At 43.1% G+C, this 12566-nt stretch overlaps 1 pseudogene; it reads right to left on the minus strand.

Annotated features, from left to right (window-relative positions):
• Positions 1–3372: 3372 nt before the first annotated feature.
• Positions 3373–3531, minus strand: LOC121496411 (annotated as a pseudogene).
• Positions 3532–12566: the final 9035 nt, after the last annotated feature.

The following is a 12566-nucleotide window of genomic DNA, read 5'->3' on the forward strand; positions in this document are numbered from 1 at the left end:
ATAAGACAAATTGCCCATGGTCACCTGGCTAGGAAGTGGTGGCAGCAGGACTTGTCCAAAGACCACATGACTCCAAAGCCTGTGACACTTCCGCTCCAACTCCAGATAAAGAGCATTCCTGGTTCTGAGCTGCATCTTCTACCCTGATGGACCCTGGGGAAGTGTGAGGGTCATGTTGTTTCCTCAGGGGAGGGCTAAAAGCCCACCAGAGTGGCCCCGTGGCCTTCAGAAACAATGGGGGTAGGGAGTCCCCTGATGTCTACCTCAGGAGACAGAAATTAGGCCCTGAGCTTGCAGGAGAGGAGATGCTGAGAGTGGAGATTGTTGCAACCAAGTTTTAAAGGGAACCCAGAAGTTCTGGGAGAACATAAGCAAATAAAACAAAGATGAGGGAGGCAAAGGTTACTTCGAAATGGTACCAGGAAATGTGTCCTATTATGACAGTGGTTGGGCACGTAGGCCTTGGAGTCTGCCAGACCTGGGTTCAGTTGCCACACTGGCATCTGTTTCTGTGGGTGACCTTAGGCAAGATATTTAAATTATCAAAGCCTCAGTTTCATCATCTGTAAAATGTAGAGGATAATAGCACTTTCTTGTGAGGATTAAATGATATCATGCACATAAGCACTTAGCCTAACACCTAGACCTCAGTCAATGTTGGAAAATGGTATTATTAGTAATAAAATTGGGTTAAGAGGAGCCACCTTTCAGAAATGTTCTATATCTTAATCTGAGTGCTGGTTGTATGGATGTGTACATATGTAAAAAAAAATCATTGAATTGGAATGTCAACCTCAAATCAAGAAACCAGTTCAAAAGGCAAAGCACTGGGGGACTAGGCTTGTGCTCCACTGGTCAGATAAAGTAGTCATTGCGCAAAAGTCCACTTCTATCAGTCTTCTCGAACAAGATTTTCTCCTTCTTGCTGACTTCTGGGAACGTTGGCGATTTGGTCCAGCTCAAAGATTTAGAAAACATGACATGTGAGACTGTTCCTCAAAATGCTGCTCTGTTTGTATTTTAAAAATGGCTCAGGCACGCCAGGCGGGGGTGGGGAGTGGGGGGTGGAGAGTGGGGTTGTTGTTGTTGGTGCTCATTGGTTGAGTGTCTGCCTTTGGCTCAGGGTGGGGATAATTCTGGAGTCCCAGATGGGGTCTCACATTGGGCTCCCGGCAGGGAGCCTGGTTCTCCCTCTGCCTGTCTCTGCCTCTTTGTCTCTCATGAATAAATAAATCTTTAAAAACAACAACAACAACAACAACAACAACAAAACCTTTCCAGCCTAAAATGTAGGGAAAATGTATTATGGAGATATGTCAGGCAGTTAATTAATAAACATATACGGGGGACTCCTGGGTGGCTCAGTGGCAGAGCATCTACCTTCCGCTCAGGTCGTGATCCTGGGGTCCTGGGATGGAGTCTCACATCGGGCTCCCCACGGGAGCCTGCTTCTCCCTCTGCCTGTGTCTCTGTCTGTCTCATGAATAAATAAATAAAATATTTAGAAATAAACAAACAAACAAATAAATAAATAAACGCATACGGTTCATCCCTGAATTTTGTCATGCTTTGGGGATTTGTCAGTTTTCTTAAATGTATAATTTTTTCATGACTTCTTGTGTTATTCTGAGTAATTCTGAGTGATTCTGAGTTATTCACTTTTACAGTTTAAAAAATGTAAACCCCACCCTCCTTGGTAGGGTGTAGCAGTGGGACTCTCTTCCCAACAGGGATAAAAGGCAGGAGTTGCCAGGTTGCATAAGGATGGAGCCACAGCCAGCAGGCCCTCCTCTCACAGGCAGCTGGATCCCATGGAGGGTGCCTAGATGTGGGGTCTGGTTGTTGTCCTTCCGAAAGCTTGCCTACTGGGGCTCAGCCTGGTGCCCCTGCTGAGGGAGCTCCTGCAGGGTCATCTTCCCCAGGAAAATGAACCACATGGTGATGTCGGTCCCATTAATTCCCAGTCTTCCCTACAGTTCTCAGCAGTGACCTTGAGGTGAGGCATCCTTGGGGGGACCTGCTGGAGTCAGGGATGAAGGACACAGAGAAGGGGGCTGCCCAGGAGGTCCTGGTGAGCAGAGCTGGTAGGGAGGCAGCCCATTACGCCCTGGGGCTATCCCTTGGGGAAATGGAGTTAGACTAGCCTGCCTTTCCATTATGCAAAGAAAGGGCTTTTCAAGTAAATTTCCATTTAAGTATTAGCTTAGATCAGTGAAGGTGCGGCCATAATAGCTTAGATGGCCATCACAGCTATTAAAAACACATTTTTTCCACTGTACCCAGGCTGCCTTGTCATCTTCATATTGTTCATCTCCAGGAGACTGTGACTCAACCTTTCCTAAGCTTCTAGGAGCCAGGTTAATCTCCATCTATATTTTCAACTTTTTAATACTTTAATGTACATGATATATGAAATTTACATGTTTGAAATGGCCTGTAGATGTATCCAGAATGTTATAAAAAGTAGATCGATGTGGGGGGGCGCCTGGGTGGCTCTGTGGTCAGGCGTCTGCCTTCAGCTCAGGTCACGATCCCAGCAGCCTGGGAAGGAGCTCCACATCAGGCTTCCTGCCCAGCAGGGGGTCTGCTTCTCCCTCTTCCCCTTCCCCTGCTCATGCTTTCTGGTGCGCGTGCACTCCCTCTCTGAAATAAATAAATAAAAATTTAAAAATCTTTAAAAACCTAGACCTGGGGTTGGAGATGGGCAGTGTATAGTCAGTAAAGCACCCCTCACTGTCACTGCTTACCATGTGGGCTTACCTCCGTCTTCACACCCTCTTACATTGCCCTTTCCTTGCTTAGATCCTCGTACATACACGGTTCATTTTTAGCTCCAGGCCTTCAAACTGGTATCTTTGCTACCTGGATGCTCTTCTCCCACTTTCTCACAGACTGACACCCACTTATTTTCCAGGTCTCAGCTTGAATCTGAGGAAGCCACCCCCAACCCACTCCCCACCCCCAGACCAGGATAGGGCTTTGAACTGATTTTCTCTGTCTGGGTAACAAACCACCCTCAGCCATATATGTGCTTTGTGCTTCTGTGATTCTGACTGGGCTCAGTCTTGCTGGGGATGAGCTGCTTATCAGTTAGTTGTTGGGCTGACTGGATGCCTCACTCATATGTCAGGAGTCTCAGCCAGAATGACGGGAACAGTTGGAACAGCTGGAGGGTCTGGGATGGCTAGGAGGCTACCCTGGGGTTTCCCCTGGGTCTTCAGGCAATAAGACCATGGCAGTAGAAGCTACAAGGCTCCTGGAGACAAAGACTCAGAGGTCACCTAACAGAGTCACTTCCACTGCATTCTGTTGGTTAAAGAAACTCATAAGACCAGCACAAATTTAAGGGCAGGGAGATAGTGTGGCCTCTTGATGCAAAATCATATTGCAAAAGGGCACACACCCAGCGAAGCCAACATGGACAGCTCTGTGAGCTTTACTTTCACCACTCTTACCAAAACTGTTATCAATCAGCAATAATCGCGCCTTGGATAAACCTCATTGGCTACGATACTGCCACTACACAAAGTTCCCAAACTATTATTATATAATTCCTTCTATGCTTGTTTATCGTTTTTATCCCCCACTAGACAACATCCATGTATGTGGGGATTGACTGTCTCATTCATCAGTCTATTCCCAGAGCTTGGCGCATAGTGAAAGCTAACGAATTGTTGTAAACTAACACATGGATGGATGAACGAATGAAAAAATGAACAAATGAAAGATAAGATTCTTGGAGTTCCAAAGTTGCACCATAAATCCTAGGTTTAGATCTCAATTCTATCACTTCCTAGGTGTTGGCTTTTTTTTTTTAAGATTTTATTTATATATTCATGAGAGACAGAGAGAGAGAGAGAGAGAGAGAGAGAGGCAGAGACATAGCATAGCAGGGAACCTGCAGGGGAGGCCCGGGACTTGATCCTGAGACCCCGGGATCACGACCTGAGTCAAAGGCAGACACTCAACTGCTGAGCCACCCAGGTGCCCACTTCCTATGTGTTTGACCTTATGCAAGTTGCTTAATCTCTCTGAGCCTCAGGTGTTTGTTTTTTTAAATCTTTAAAGTAGGGATAAGAAAAAAAATCCCATGTCACAGTCAACTCCACATTCATTCTCCCCACCTCCTTTTCTCTGAGACCCTCTTAAGCTCTTTTTACTCATAAAGTGAGGACTGCTAGTCCCCTTATTTTAAGGGCCTTCCCACACCTCGAAAGCATTGGAAACTGGGTTTTCAGGGCATAGTACATTCCCCAAAGATTACCAGGAGTCCATTCTATATGAACCACTGTCCAAACACCACTACTGGATGTGAACCAGTGGTTCTCAACTAGGAATGATTTGGGCCCCTGCGTGCCCAGGTCATTTGGCAATGTTTGTGACAGTTTGGATTGTCACAGCTGGAGGTAGGGGCGTGCTACTAGCATCTGGTGGGTGAAAGCCATAGACACTAAATATCTCACAGTGCACAAGACAGCCCTCCCCCAGCTCCAACAAAGAGTTATCTGGCCCATAATGTTGATAGGGCCAAACTGGGCTGGAACTGACTGTTCTTTCAGTCCTCACCCAGTTTATTATTATTATTATTAAAGATTTTATTTATTTATTCGTGAGAGATACAGAGAGAGAGAGGCAGAGGGAGAAGCAGGATCCATGCAGGGAGCCCAATGCGGACCCGTGTCTCTGGGATCACACCCTGGACTGAAGGCGGCGCTAAGCCGCTGAGCTACCCAGGCATCTCCAATCCTCACCAGGTTTAGATGTAATCAATTCTTGGCAGTAGTCATTCCCTGGCCCTGCTCTAGCCTCTGGTGTCTGGCGATGGCCACAGTCCTCCTATCCCTGGACCACGCAACTTTGAACAACAGCTTTTCTGCATGAGCAGTTTGAAGAGAGTGTAGGGAGGAAATGGCTCCATCTGTTGGCCAGAGCCCACATCACAGCAGGGCAGGCACTAGATTTTTCCAGGCGAGGCCTCAGGTGTGTCATCCTTCACCAGGGCACACACTCCAAAGCAGGAGGAGAGCTGTAAGTGGGACAGCATGTGAGTAGATGAAGATGTTACTGAAGCTGTCTTATGTGACAAGCGTGGGATTATTGTATTTAGGGTTTCAATGTGTTTAGCAACTTCTTATTCTTCTTGGAATTCTTTCTTTTTTTTTTTTTTTTAAAGATCTTATTTATTTATTCGTGAGAGACACACAGAGAGAGGCAGAAACATAGGCAGAGGGAGAAGCAGGCTTTATGCAGGGAGCCCAATGTGGGACTGGATCCTGGGACTCCGGGACCATGCCCTAAGCGAAAGGCAGAAACTCAACTGCTGAACCACTCAGGTTTCCTTCTTCGAATTCTTAATTGTGAAACATATGTTGATATCACATATAGTACATAAGTGTGCTTGTGCACGGCATACAGTATATAAGTACAGTTTAAAGAATAATATTAAAAGAAACACCCATGGGGGCACCTGGGTGGCTCAGTGGTTGTGTGTCTCCCTTTGGCTCAGGTAGTGATCCTGGGGTCTTGGGATCAAGTCCTGCATCGGGCTCTCCACAAGGAGCCTGATTCTCCCTCTGCCTGTATCTCTGCCTCTCTCTGTGTGTCTCTCATGAATAAATAAATAAATAAAATATTTTAAAAAAATAAAAAAGAGGTCTACTTCACAGGATTTGATAAAATAATTTTTGAAAATGATTTGTAGGGATCCCTGGGTGGTGCAGCGGTTTAGCGCCTGCTTTTGGCCCAGGGCGCGATCCTGGAGACCCGGGATCGAATCCCACATCAGGCTCCCGGTGCATGGAGCCTGCTTCTCCCTCTGCCTGTGTCTCTGCCTCTCTCTCTCTCTCTGTGTGTGACTATCATAAATAAATAAAAATTAAAAAAAAAAGAAAATGATTTGTAAATGGTAAACCATGCAAATAAGATGAATTTATTTTGAGGGCGCCTGGGTGCTCAGTCAGTTAAGCATCTGACTCTTGATTTCAGCTCAGGTTGTGATTTGAGGGTCGTGAGTGGAGCCTCACATCGAGCTCCATACTGGGCATGGATCTTGCTTAAGATTCTGTCTCCCTTTCCTTCTGCTTCAACACCTCCCTCCTTCTCTACCTTTGTACTTCTTGAAAAACAAAATGAAGTAATTTTTTATCATTATGAAAATGTAGTTAAAGAATATGATTTAAAAAAAAGAATATGATTTTTTAAAAGATTTTATTTATTTATTCATGAGAGACACAGAGAGAGAGAGAGACAGAGAGACAGAGAGAGACAGAGACAGAGACACAGGCAGAGGAAGAAGCAGGCTCCATGCAGGGAGCCTGACATGGGACTCAATCAGGCCCTGGGCTGAAGGCGGCGCCAAACCACTGAGCCACCCGGGCTGCCCAAGAATATGGGTTTTAATTAGACAGAACTTGTTGCTTCGTATGATGCTGAGTCTGTATCTCTACTCTGTAAAATAGGGTAAATGATACCTGTTTTGCAGGGTTGTCACAAAGATTGGTGATCAGATACATAAAGATCCCAGCAAAGAGTAACTGTTCAAGAATAGCTTACATTTGGGGTGCTTGGCTGGCTCAGTCAGTGGAGTGTGCAACTCGATCTAAGGGTTGTGAGTTCAAGCCCCCCATTGGTTGTAGAGATTACCTAAAAACATAAAATTAAAAAATAAAAATAAAAAAAGAATAGCTTACATTTATGCAAAACATGTATGTTAAAAATTCTATGTATATATATATACCCACGTATATATATATATAATTTTTAAATGATTTTATTTATTTATTTATTTGACACAGAGAGAAAGAGCACAAGCAGGGAGAGGGGGGAAAGGAAGAGGGAGAAGCAGGCTCCTCGCTGAGCAGGAAGCAGATGTTTAACTGGCTGAGCCACTCAGGCACCCCAAAAATTCAAAGTATATTACATGGATTATGGTTTCTCACTCCAACTGAATAGCAGAAATTATTATGTTCCTCATTTTATCAATGACCAAGCTAAAGGACATGACTAAATGACTAAATGATATAATAGTAAATGATATTCCCAATAAAGAAGTGTTTTACTGCCACCATTCCAACTCTGGGGAGGAGAGAAGGAAGGTAAAAGCATGTCTAATGTCAATTTGTAAATGAAATACCTTTGAATTAGGCCGAGATTGGTGGTGTTGGAGGGGCAAGGAAGTGGAGTTCAGGGGGTCACAACGGTGTTCTAGGGTCCACATCTTAAAAATAATGATGATGGCTTTCACTTTTTAATCATTTCACAAATAAGACAGTTATTTAAGTATTTTCCTTTTGAAAAAAGGAACAGTTTTGGGGCTCCTGGGTGACTCAGTGGGTTAAGCATCTGACTCTTGGTTTCTGCTCAGGTCATGTTTTTAGCATATTGAGATGGAGCTCCATGTTGGGCTCTCAGCATGGAGTCAGCTTCATATTCTCTCCCCTTCTGCTTTTCTCTCCAATCTGTTTTAAATAAATAAATAAAATCCTTTAAAAAAAAAAAAGTGTAAGGGTGCCTGGTTGGCTTATTTGGTTGAGCATCCAAGTCTTGGTTTGTGTTCAGGTCATGACCTCAGAGTCTGTGGGATCAACCCGAAGGCCGAAGGCCGAAGGCCGGCTCTGTGCTCAGCATGGAGCTGGCTTGTCCCTCTCCCTTGGCCCCTCCCTCTGCTTACACTCCTCTCTCTCTCTCTCTCTCTCTCTCTCTCGCTCTCTCACTCCAAGTAACTAAATAAAATCTTTAAAAGAAAAAAGGAACAGTTTTGAGTCTTGACTAAAAGAAAGGAATGTGAGCTGGCTCCTGGTGGTCAGATGAACATGAAACAGTTTCTTACTCAGTTGAACACTGGAAGCTCTGAGGTGCTTTTGACTATTGTAGTATTTTATTCTGAGTCATATATACATTAAAAACGTACCCACAATGGATAATAGTTAAAGCATAAGCCACCTTGATGTTGAAATACTAGTTAATGAGCTTACACATGATAGCTCTGCAAATGTGCCCTTAAGGTACTCTTCAACATTGCTGTGAATTGCATTCATCTAATAAAAAATCTTATCTAGCACATCAAGCAATTTCTGGGTTTTCAGAAAGCAACATTACAAAGAGACAATACAGTGAGGGTCTGGGAGGTAGGGATAATGGGAAGTGGTTGCTAACAGATATGGGGTTTCCTGTTGGGGTGATGAAAATGTTCTGGAATTAGAGAGTAGTGATGGTTGCACAACTATGTAAATAGATTTAAAACCACTGAACTGGGACGTCTGGCTGAGTGTTTGCCTTCGGCTCAGGTTATGATCTTGGGGTCTGGGAGCAAGTCTTGCATTGGGCTCCTTGCAGGCAACCTGCTTCTCTCTCTGCCTGTGTCTCTGCCTCTCTCTCTGTGTCTCTCATGAATAAATAAATTAAAAACAAAACAAAACAAAACAAACCCCTAAACTGTACACATTAAATGGGTAAACCATGTAGCATATGGATTTTATCTCAATAAAGCTGTTATTTTTAAAAGTCATTTGAATTTTGCATTCTAATCAAGAATATATGATTATCGGGTTTAGCACCGCCTTCAGCCCAGGGTGTGATCCTGGAGTTCTAGGATCAAGTCCCATACTGGGCTCCCGGCATGGAGCCTGCTTCTCCCTCTGCCTTTGTCTCTGCCTCTCTCTCTCTCTCTGTGTCTCTCATGAATAAATAAATGAAATCTTAAAAAAATATGATTATCTTCTATGAAAGTAACTTTCCCTAAATCATTGCACTTAAAAACAAAAACAAACAAACAAAAAAACCCCACTGTTATTTCAAGGAATCTATCCTGTGGAAATAACCCTAAATATTAAAGAAAGAAACTCTTTGTGCACGATGATGCTCAATGTATCATGGTTTAAAACAATAAGAAATCAGTAATAAGAAATCAGTAATAAGGCTGGGTGGCTCAGCAGTTGAGTGTTTGCCTTTGGTTCAGGGCCTGATCCTGGATTACCAGGATCAATCTAGTCCCACATTGGGCTCCCTGCATGGAGCCTGCTTCCCCTCCCTCTGCCTGTGTCTCTGCCTCTCTCTCTGTCTCTCACGAATAAATAAATAAAATGTTTAGAACAAAATTTTTTTTTTAGAACAAAATTTAAAAATAAAATTATGGCTATAAAATTATGATTATAAGATAAAAGTCCAACATAGTGACTGGTTATGTATGGTTATGATAAATATACATAGTGGATTACCATGCAACTTTTAAGGATATGATGGAGAAGAATTTTTTTAAAGGTTTTATTTTAATTTATTCTTATTTTTTAATTTTTAAAAATTTTGTTTTGAAGATTGTTTTGATTTATTTGAGAGAGAGAAAGAGTGCACAGGAGGGGGTAGAGGGGAAAACAGAGAGGGAGAAGTAGCCTTGAGCAAGGAGCTCCATGTGAGGCTCAATCCCAGGACCTCCAGACCATGACCCCAGCTGAAGGCAAACACCCCACTGACTGAGCCACCCAGACACACCAAAGGTTCTATTTGCTCTATTTTTCAATAATCTGTATACCCAACGTGGGGCTCGATATTACAACTCTGAGATCAAGAGTTGCATGATCTACTGGCTAAGCCAGCCAGGTGCCCTGGGAAGAATATTTATAAATGTGGAGAAAATGCTAATAGTGAATTAGGTGACAAATGTGGGCAAGATATTATGAAGCTATGTACACAGATGGATGACAAAATATAGAATCCAATGATTTCTTTTATGTAGGAGTTAATATGATAATATTCTATTTATTCATTTATTTATTTAATAGACTTCATGTTTTGAGTGTGGCTTAGCTTTACAGCAAAATTGAGTGGAAGTTACAGAGATTTCCTATATACTCCCTACCTCACATGCACAGTTTCCCTATTATCAATATTCCCCACCAGAGTGGTGCACAACTAGTGAACCTACAGTGACACATCATTGTCACCTGAAGCATATGGTTTACTTTAGGACTTACTCTTGGTGTTGTCCATGGGTTCAGACAAGCATACAATGACAGGTATTCAGCATTACAGTATCATACAGGGTGTTTTACTGTCCTAAAAATCCTCTGTGTTATGCCTATTCATCCCTCTCTCCCCCCACCCCTTAGAAACCATTAATCTGGGATCCTGGGTGGCGCAGCGGTTTAGCGCCTGCCTTTGGCCCAGGGCATGATCCTGGAGATCCGGGATCAAATCCCACGTCGGGCTCCCGGTGCATGGAGCCTGCTTCTCCCTCTGCCTATGTCTCTGCCTCTCTCTCTCTCCTCTCTCTGTGTGTGACTATCATAAATAAATAAAAAATTTTTTTAAAAATTAGAAACCATTAATCTTTTCCCTATCTCCATTGTTTTGCCTTTTTCAGAATGTTATATAGTTGGAATCATGCAAATGTAGCTTTTTCAGATGACTCCCTTCCACTTAGTAAAACGCTTTCAAGTTTCCTTTGTGTCTTTTCATGCCATATAGCTCGTTTCCTTTTAGTGCTGAATAATATGCCATCATCTGGATGCATCAGTTTATCCATTCATTCACCTACCAAAGCACATCTGGATTGTTTTCAAGTTTTGGTAATTATGAATAAAGCTGCTATAAACAAGTTTCTGTGTTGTGGATATAAGTTTTCCAATCTCTTGGTTGCACGACTGCTGGATTGTGTAGTAAGTGTACAGTACATTTTGTAAGGAACTGCCCAACTATCTTCCAAAGTGGTTTTATATTTTGCATTCCAGCAGCAATGAATGAGAATTTTATTGCTCTACATCCTTTAGTGTTGTCAGTGTTCTGGATTTTGGCCATTCTGGTATAGGTGTGTAGTGGTGTATTATTCTTTATAGTTACTTTATTCAAGTTTTCCACATTGACCATACATTATTTTTGTAACAGAAAAAAATGCATTATAAAATAGAAAGCTACAGGGGCGCCTGGGTGGCTCAGTCAGTTAAGGATCTTCCTTCAGCTCAGATCATGATCCCAGAGTCCTGGGGTCAAGTCCTGCATCTCCTGCTCCTCCTGCTTGTGCTCTCTCTCTAATAAGTAAGTAAAATCTTAAAAACAAACAAACAAACAAACAAACCATAATACAAAATAATACTTCTAGAACAACTGTGGCTTTAAATAGTTTAAAAAATGTATCACAGTTTAGCTTTTCATTTAGTGGGACAAAAAGACTGGTTCCACTCAAAATGTGTTGTTTGTAGGTAAGTACTTGCCAAAAGCATTTTGAAATCTTCTCTATTTTCTTATTATTTAAAAAGTTATAATAAATTATAAAACCATACACTATTGTAAAAATGTGGTATTTTAAAGGGAAAAGGCAAGAATTCTAAACAAGTCATGAAAGCATTATTTGACTACCTATAAAGCCATAAACAATTACATTTCGGGGGATCCCTGGGTGGCGCAGCGGTTTGGCGCCTGCCTTTGGCCCAGGGCGCGATCCTGGAGACCCAGGATCGAATCCCACATCAGGCTCCCGGTGCATGGAGCCTGCTTCTCCCTCCGCCTGTGTCTCTGCCTCTCTCTCTCTCTCTCTCTCTCTGTGACTATCATAAATAAATAAAAAATTAAAAAAAAATTAAAAAAAAAAACAATTACATTTCATCCTACATATTCAGTATATATATACATAGGTATGATATAATGTGTTTTAAAAAAGATTTTATTTATTTATTCATGAGAGACAGAGAAAGAGAGAGAGAGAGAGAGAGGCAGAGGGAGAAGCAGGCTCCATGCAGGGAGCCCGATGCGGGACTTCTGGGCCGAAGGCAGGCGCCCAACCGCTGAGCCACCCAGGGATCCCCCACAGAGGTACTTTAAAGGTTAAACTAGACTATACTTTTTTTTTTTTTTTTTTTATGATAGTCACAGAGATAGAGAGAGAGAGGCAGAGACACAGGCAGAGGGAGAAGCAGGCTCCATGCACCGGGAGCCCGACGTGGGATTCGATCCCGGGTCTCCAGGATCGCGCCCTGGGCCAAAGGCAGGCGCCAAACCGCTGCGCCACCCAGGGATCCCTAGACTATACTTGTAAAAGTACAGAACCTGTTACAGGGTAAAGCCTCAAAAAATGTTAACAATCCTTACGCCTCTGGGGCGGATGAAGAGGAATGATTCTCCACCTATGGCCATACATCCTCTTACTCAAAGAAAAATCCAGAGGATAAAGGGCAACCTTGCTAGACGCACATCATTTCGTCGTCCAGGAGCACAGAATCCGCCACAGACCAACCACATCACCACTAAGATGCGGGGCACTCTCCCTTGCACCCTTTCTGTCCCTATTCCCAGTCGCGCTTCCCAGCCCACCTATTCCAGTCACTCTTCCCTCTTTGCCCCGCCCAGAGACGTAGACTTTTTTTTTTTTTTTTTCTTCTCCCTCCATCCTTTCTAGTTCTAACTTTCCCGCCCCGGTAGCTCTTGACCAATCAGGGATGGAATTGTCTTATCTTTCCCCACCTCTTGGTGACGTTACGAGGAATAATACCTCTTATTGGGTATCCTAGAGCAGAAGCCTACCAATAACCGGCAGACTTTTTTGGTGCCGACGGACCGCTAGTAATATCGCTGCTGAT

The sequence above is a fragment of the Vulpes lagopus genome, chromosome 7 (assembly GCF_018345385.1).
Source record: "Vulpes lagopus strain Blue_001 chromosome 7, ASM1834538v1, whole genome shotgun sequence".
Lineage (NCBI taxonomy): Eukaryota > Metazoa > Chordata > Mammalia > Carnivora > Canidae > Vulpes > Vulpes lagopus.